Below are 8,916 nucleotides of genomic sequence, written 5' to 3'. Positions count from 1 at the left end.
CATTTCAAGATTTTTAAAACAGTTCTTCCTCAATGAAGTATTTAAACGTAGAGTCTAAAGACTGATTTGGCAACTAAATACCCCATTGTACGTGAGAACAAAAATAAGGAAGTATTAACTAAAATAAGGAAATATTAATTCATATGCCCTTTACCCCCGAGAACTAGCGTTGACATAAAGCGACGTAATTAAACAGATAGAGCTTCCATCTGCCACGAGCCTTCACTTGAATTCAATTTGCCGGGAGAAAGGTTTCCTACGAAATGCAATTAAATCACCGTTTCAAAACAAATCAGTGCAGGAAGTGTCAAGGCTCTGCGCCAAGCTATGAGCTCTCCCAAGTAAATCGAATTAGTTGAACAGAGAGCGTAAGAGCTCTGTACAACACAGGCGATAAACTGCCATAGAATTTAACTATTAATAGATTTAGATGGAATGAATAAAAGTCGGCATAATGAATCAGATGTTTGTACTAATCAATAAGCGTTTGATATTTTGTGGTTCATAACACTTTTTTGCTAATTATATATATATATATATATATATATATATATATATATATATATATATATATATATATATATATATATATATATATATATATATATATATATATATATATATATATATATATATATATATATATATATATATATATATAAATTTAAAATGCAGAAAATGTAGTTTTTGCGGTGTTCAATACTTATTTTGTATATCACAATCAACAAAGTCTTTCATACATATACGAGTATATTGAAAAGTTATGTACGGTATATTTTGCATCAAAATTTAGCATTTCTTTTAAGTCCATTTTTTGTAATTTTTTTCATATCTTTATCATCACATATGCATGGAAATTTTGAATTTTATCATCCTAATGAAAAATAAAATTAAATATTTTGGAGATATGTTAGGATGATTTCTCATGGTTATCTTAGATCTCTGCTGAATCTATTTCTGCCTTATTGGAGTGCAAGTTTCTTCAGAATTATTGAACAAAAGGATTTGCTTCAAGAAATTTATATATGCTTAAAATCTTTAGTAAAGATGGCATGTTCAAGAATTAAAGAGCTGATTTTTTCATTATAACCTGCTTTTTAATGTGTACCAAAGAAAAAAAGGCTGAAATTTTACGCTAAATAGTAACCAGATAGTGACGAACAAAAGAGACTACTAAATATATGTTTGGTTTTATTTGTATACGTTAATAATGTATGGAATCAAACATTACGTTTCACATTCTCTTTGAAGCCTCGCATCTCCTCGTTTGATAGTGGTTACTAATCACTGAACTTGAACGCATAGAAAAGCCCCTGGACATTACAGCAGGATTCTTCTCGCCCTGCTTCCCTACCTTCCTCTATCGTGGATATCACATATGAATTGTGACCAATTACTAGGGAGACAGAGCTGACTGAGGTTCCAGCAGTCTTTGAGAAATCTATGTGCATTGCATAAAACTTTCTTTTGTCTTATAGCGCAAAAACTCCCCTTCATATTACGTGACAATCCTTTTCTTCTGTCCATTAAAGTGATGAGGATAACTACGTTATTTAAATTTTTTTCTGCAATATTTTCAAAGTGAATACTCTTGGTAATTCTTTCAACTTATGAAAACTGCCAGCAATATAATCTTCTGCATTTGAAATTGATTGATGTTTTTTGCGTGTTCATTTGTTCATTCTGCTTAGCGATTCCTAGTGAAGAGGTTTTGGGTGCGTTTTGGTACCCGTGATTCAACTCTTTTACCAAGTTACTTGCATTATAAGAAATGCTCTCCCAGGTGTCTTCATGAGTCCCAGTCTTAAAGCTGTCTTCCATAACCGATAGATGTAATAACTAGCAAATAACAGTATAGAGGCTGGTATCAAAGATCATTAAATCCTTGCGCCTTCTGATTCAAAAATTACTACAATACACAGTATCCTGCATTCAGAGCACACCTTCATTCTTTTTTTAATTGAATTTATTCTTTTATTTCTGTCGCCTTTTCTTTAAACAACTTTATTTTATAGGAATCTTCTTTGAAGCTTTTGTGAATATCAAAATACTAAAAAGCTTCAACACGTTATAAGTAGACCTTTAATGTGGCATTTCGAATGGAGAAATATGGAAATTGCAGGCTAATAAATTGATTACATTTTCAACCTAAAAAACGATAGTTCACGCAATCGAAACTTTACCCCACTCTTCTTAAGCTTTTCTTTTGCCACGAAAAATGTTATTAGTTTAATCCTTTTGCATGGTCCTTTCTTTGCGTGCCACCAATATTTCTTCTTACGATTAATCAAGAAGGCCGCCTTTAGAGTCACGAGGTGGCATCGATCCGTGACCATATTCATGATAACAACTGTTTCCATTCTACACACGTGATAATAATAATAATAATAATAATAATAATAATAATAATAATAATAATAATAATAATAATAATAATAATAATGCCATGTCGGAATAAACCCTTTACTGAAGTAAAAAATCTGCTACTCATTTTCATTCTCTAATGAAATAATTAACATAGGCTTCGTCACTAAATTCAACTATAAACACTTCTCTAAATTTCTCCTTTTTTTATCTGGTAAGTTTTTATCATTACCATATAAGATATTGGTCAATTGAATCAGCAGGAATTAATTTACCAATTTTCCTGATTTGACCATATTCAAATATCACTTCATAAAGGCTTTTCACAGCGAAAGTATGTTGCAAAACCATTTCTATCCAAACTTTTTGTTCATCGACAAAAATCAAGAAGAAAAGGTGCGCTCGACTAGTTCAACCGTAACGTTATTGCAAACGTTCATGTTAACAATGCAAGGAAGAGCACTATAGCACTAACACAATTTACGTGTCCTAGCAATCAGTTTGACAGATTGGAAAACGAAAAGCCTACAAATTGACAGAAAAGAAAACTCTGTCAATAAAATGTCAAAAAAAGAGAAACATCACGTTTCGGTGAGTAACAGCCTGGGAGCTGCAGTGAGTTGCAAGAAAAACAGTAAAAATCAACTACAATACGGTCTTTGAATACATATAAGGAGAACCACCAAACACGTTCCAAAAATAAACTGAAACAAGTAAAACAAAAATATTCATAAGTTACCCTGTACTTTTTTCTCTCCCTCATCATAATATCTATCTATCTATCTATCTATTTATCTATCTATCTATCTATCTATCTATCTATCTATATATATATATATATATATATATATATATATATATATATATATATATATATATATATATATATATATATATATATATATATATATATATATATATACATACACATATATATATATATATACATACACACACACACATATATATATATATATATATATATATATATATATATATATATATATATATATATATATATATATATATATATATATATATATATATATATATATATATATATATATATATATATATATATATATATATATATATATATATATATATATATATATATATATATACATATATATATATATATATGTATGTATATATATCTCTACAAACTTGAAAATATAAATATTATAAATGTCATATATATATATATATATTTAACAGACTAACATATATATATATATATTCTCAAATAAAAATAAAAAAATATTTTCAACAATTTTATTCATACATATGCTGTCAAACTGTTTACGTTGTGTAAATCAAAGGATCTCTACAAACTTGGAAAATTGTAAACCACTTTAAAATGTCATACAGAACTGTACATCTCTTTAACAGACTAACAGTACATCTGATTCACTATGACGTTTAATCTCAAAGTTGCCGATAAAAAAAAAAAAATGTTTTCAACAATTTTATTCGAGATCACAATTTATGGCTGTCAAACTACGACATTTTACGTTACTTTAAAATTACATTAATGAAACTCCTACTAAACATTACAAGGAGCTTACACCATATCTGTAACCACTTGTAAAAGCAGCATATCATTAATATTCAGATGGGGAGACGGGTTATGCTGTAATGGGACAAATCCAAAATTAGTACCGTTTTCTAACATTAAATTTATTATGATGCTGTTTAATCACGGAATAAAGAAAGTTGCGAGTTATTACGACATACTATTAACAAAGAGTAGCAGGACTCCGTAATCCTTATACCAGAGTGATGTCCCAAGACCTGTTCTCCTATCTTATTCCATTTCCATTGCTCTTTGCTGAGTCATTGTTAGGAAAGCTCGCTGAGAGATGAATATAAGTCTCTCGATTAATGTTTGTCTGTGTGTATACATACATACACTGCATACATACTATCTTATTCACTACATACATACATATATATCATATATATCATATTGGGATATATATATATTATATATATTGCTATATATATATATATATATATATATATATATGTGCGTCAGAAATTTATTTCTGTTCATATTGTGTGTTGATATATATATATATATATATATATATATATATATATATATAAATATATATATATAGTATATATATATATATATATATATATATACCTATATATATATATATATATATATATATATATATATATATATATATATATATATATATATATATATATATATATATATATATATATATATATATATATATATATATATATATATATATATATATATATATATATATATATATATATATATATATATATATATATATATATATATATATATATATATATATATATATATATATATATATATATATATATATATATATATATATATATATATATATATATATATATATATATATATATATATATATATATATATATATATATATATATATATATATATATATATATATATATGGGGTAATGTGTTTGATTTTAGAATTACTGTGTATATTCAGTCATAGTGTGATGAAACGAAGGAAAGCTCTAAGGTGGAACTAGGACGGTCGCACAGTTGCAAAACCATTGCAGTCAGCAGATAGTTCGATTGCTTCAGCTGTTTTGGCTCGATGAACACAAATATTGTCGCTGATATGTGAGGCAACCGACCGAGTTGGTATGCAAATGCGTAAGTTCGTGCATTAGAAAAATGGAGCTTGTGTCTAATTGTGCCCAAAAGTTAGGTCTGGTTGATTATTAACTAAGCAAGAGCGATATCGTCCAGACGTGGCTTTGTGTGTTTCCAATCTCTTAGAAACCGGCGTTAAGGTAAATCCAGACTTCTCTTTTTTCTGTGTGGACTGTGAACTTGTGAATTTACCATATCCAAGACACTTATGAATTTGTGGGGAGAATTGGACATAGTCATTTATGTCACTTTAATATTCTATTTTATTGTGTTCTGATTTGACATTGGTTAACCATGCATTTTAGACTTTCATTATTATATCACATGCTTGGCTACTGTATTTGTGGGAGATTACTATTTGTTTGATTTTCAACAGATATCTGTGGGGTTGCTGTATGATAGAGAAAGGACACTGCAATCTTTGCAGTTTAGTGGTTGCTTTCAATGTGGTTGACTTTAAGACTAGACGTATAATGTCTAAGATGGAGTGTGTGGGAGTTTTGAGTGTAAAGGCTTTTAGCCAGAGTAAGATTAAATCTTGAATTAGACTATTTTTGACTTGATAATTCATTTATTATGCATTTTAATCTTTTCTTTGTTAATTCATTACTTGTTGGGTTTGTTTGATAATAAATCTATTTATGTAGGAAAGATTGTGTTTCCTTAGAGTATCCATTTTGAGGATGGTGTTAGAGAGAGAGAGAGATGCGCGGATTGAATGCTGAATACCAGAGAGAGAGAGAGGAGAGGGTTTTGGGTACCACGTTTTCTGAAGTTAGGCCGCAAAACACGTTAGAGCATTTTCAAAGGAATGTTTGAATCTGTAGGTGTAATATTTATATATATATATATATATATATATATATATATATATATATATATATATATATATATATATATATATATATATATATATATATATATATATATATATATATATATATATATATATATATATATATATATATATATATATATATATATATATATATATATATATATATATATATATATATATATATATATATGGATGCCTGTGAGTGTGTGAATCTATTATGGACTGATAAAATTTGTTTTAACTTACCACGCTGTTTGAAGAACTTACTTTAAAAGTAACCAAAGAAATGAGGACTCATCCAGACAATAACACCTCTGATACACTACACTTCCCTTTTCGCATACGTGTTTGCATAAACCATCTTTGCGTGAACCATTTCATGGTTCCTCAGTAGAGGAACCCTGCTCAGTGCAAGAAATGTTGCTTGATGTGCTCCTGTTAGGAAGCGCTCCAGTAAGTAACTAATGAAAATTAATAAAAACAAGTAAAAAATGCACCGAAGTTTCTTCGGCGCAATCGAGTTTTCTGTATAGCGTATATGCTGTATGACACTCTCAGCCACGGCCCGTGAAACTCAACCACGGCCCATGAGACTTTTAACCGCAACCCATGAAACTTTCAGACATGGCCAAGTGGTGGCCTGTGTGTTGGCACTAATAGCGGTGCCAGACGCACGATCATGGCTAACTTTAACCATAAATAAAATAAAAACTACCGGGGCTAAAGGGTTGCAATTTGGTATGTTTAATGATTGGAGGGTGGATGATCAACATACCAATTTGTAGCCTGCTGGCCTCAGTGGTATTTAAGATCCGAGGGCGGACAGGAAAAGTGCGGACGGACTGACAAAGCCTTTATCTCAGCAGTTTTCTTTTACAGAAAACTAAAAATGCTTCAATATGATCAAATTGTATTAAAAGGAAATGTGCGGAAAGATTAATGAGCAAATGGATCTTAAAACGAAAGAAGAAAATGAAATGATGGAGCTTAAAAAGAATGTAGTTCTGGGTTATTGGAATTAATATTTTGAAGATTTGGTGAATATTTTGGATAATTACTATTAATTTTAAAATTGTGGTCATCAACGCAATCTCAGAAAGTCTCAATAAAACTAGTAGTTAAAATTATTTGAGATATATAGTGGTTAAAAGAAATTTTACATTTTCTTAAGTTAAGTATATCTTAGTTTAACCAGACCACTGAGCTGATTAACAGCTCTCCTATGGCTGGCCCGAAGGATTAGACTTATTTTATGTGGCTAAGAACCAATTGGTTACCTAGCAACGGGACCTACAGCTTATTGTGGAATCCGAACCACATTATATCGAGAAATTAATTTCTATCACCAGAAATAAATTCCTCTAATTCTTCATTGGCCTGCCGGAGACTCGAACGTGAGCCCAGCAGAGTGCTAGCCGAGGACTATACCGGCCCCTCCAACAAGGAACTGCACTTAAATACTCGTAGTATATCATAACAATACATATAATATTAATTAATCATAAGAGCTAAAGCGACAATCTTAGTAAAGAAATAACGGCAACACTTTAACATATTAGAATTTGAAGTGTTGACCTACAAGTGTAACTCTATCTGAGCATTTGCAGTGGAAGTGTGAGTTTGGCATCTGTAGCTTCAGAAACATACCCATTGATTTTCTTTTCCTTATCAGGGTCATAACCTCCAGATTTATTGCGGTGACCGGATGCTCCCTCTCAAATGAATTACATACCATGAACATTTCACCCTTTTAATGGGGTATCATGATAGAAAAATGTTCCTATGCGGAAGCAGCTGTAATGGTGGACATAATTTTTTCCGTATTTTCTGTTTGCACTAACTCGTTTAACATCTTGTCATTTCCCATAACACTGTTGAAGTGATATGATATAACCAACAAAATCGTTACTTTTGGATTTATGGAAAAAAGGTTTATTGTTTTCGATACCTATCATAACAGTTATTTAAGAGACGCCACGGAATATTTTGTAGTAAAATATAATTCAGATGTGGATCAATCTACAAAAAAAAAAAAAAAAAAAAAATTATAATATAAGTTTAATTTCTACAAGATAAGTTCATGAATCCTCACTGTCAAACCAACTGCTAGTGCTTAAATATATGATCATAAAATGATTTTATATATCGTAAAGACTAATGCTGCAAATATGTTGTCTGCAACTTACATTTCTAATTAGAAGCTAGTAGTATGTAAATGGTAGGATAAAAAGAGCAGAAAAAATGAGTAAATACTCACAAATAAGGTCTTTTTCCATTGTTTTTATCTCCAGTAGTTCAGGAGTATGTCATAAGTATATAAACACAAAATTATTTTATTCGTTAGTATGCCTTAGGATGAAGGGGTGATTTTTTACTAAAGAAACGTTTCTCTTATAAAACAGAATATCGGCATTATAAAAAAATGCCAATAAAAAAATAGCATGTTTTACACTACTTTAATGGATTTAGAGAGAAAATTACCCTATAGATACATTCGTCAACATATAATTCCCTGATAACGAATAGTTTGACAAATACATTCTGGTGAAATAGTTCATTACTTCCGCTGAAATATAGTAAAATAATAGTTTGTTATTTCACCAATTTGTTCTCTAGTAAAGGCGTCTTTCCCTTGGCCATCGCGTGAAAACAAATGATGATCATACAGGAACCCGGTTTTCTTTTTTTATATATACTGAACGCGAAAGGGAACGAAGTGGAAAGGCTCTCTAAAATACACAGAAACATGGCATGCTTCTGGCAGCTTTTTCAAACAGGAGTGTGCGGAGAAAATGTTATGGACATGAAAGGGTACGAAGTAACAGAGAACCAGCTGTATGCACTGAAAAAGACAACGAAGTGGACCATCGAGGTGGCACAGCAACAATGTACAACGTTTCTTTGTGAATAATACAACACACAACATTTACCTCTTAGCACTGGTGTATGTAACTATATCTTTTTCGTAGCAATTCTTTGATTTAAGGTGTATTATACCTGATGTTAAAAGAAGCAAAACAAGACTAACTTA

Source organism: Macrobrachium rosenbergii, chromosome 41 (assembly GCF_040412425.1).
Source record: "Macrobrachium rosenbergii isolate ZJJX-2024 chromosome 41, ASM4041242v1, whole genome shotgun sequence".
Lineage (NCBI taxonomy): Eukaryota > Metazoa > Arthropoda > Malacostraca > Decapoda > Palaemonidae > Macrobrachium > Macrobrachium rosenbergii.
The sequence above is the reverse complement of the archived record's forward strand: the minus strand, read 5'-3'. Positions refer to the sequence as shown.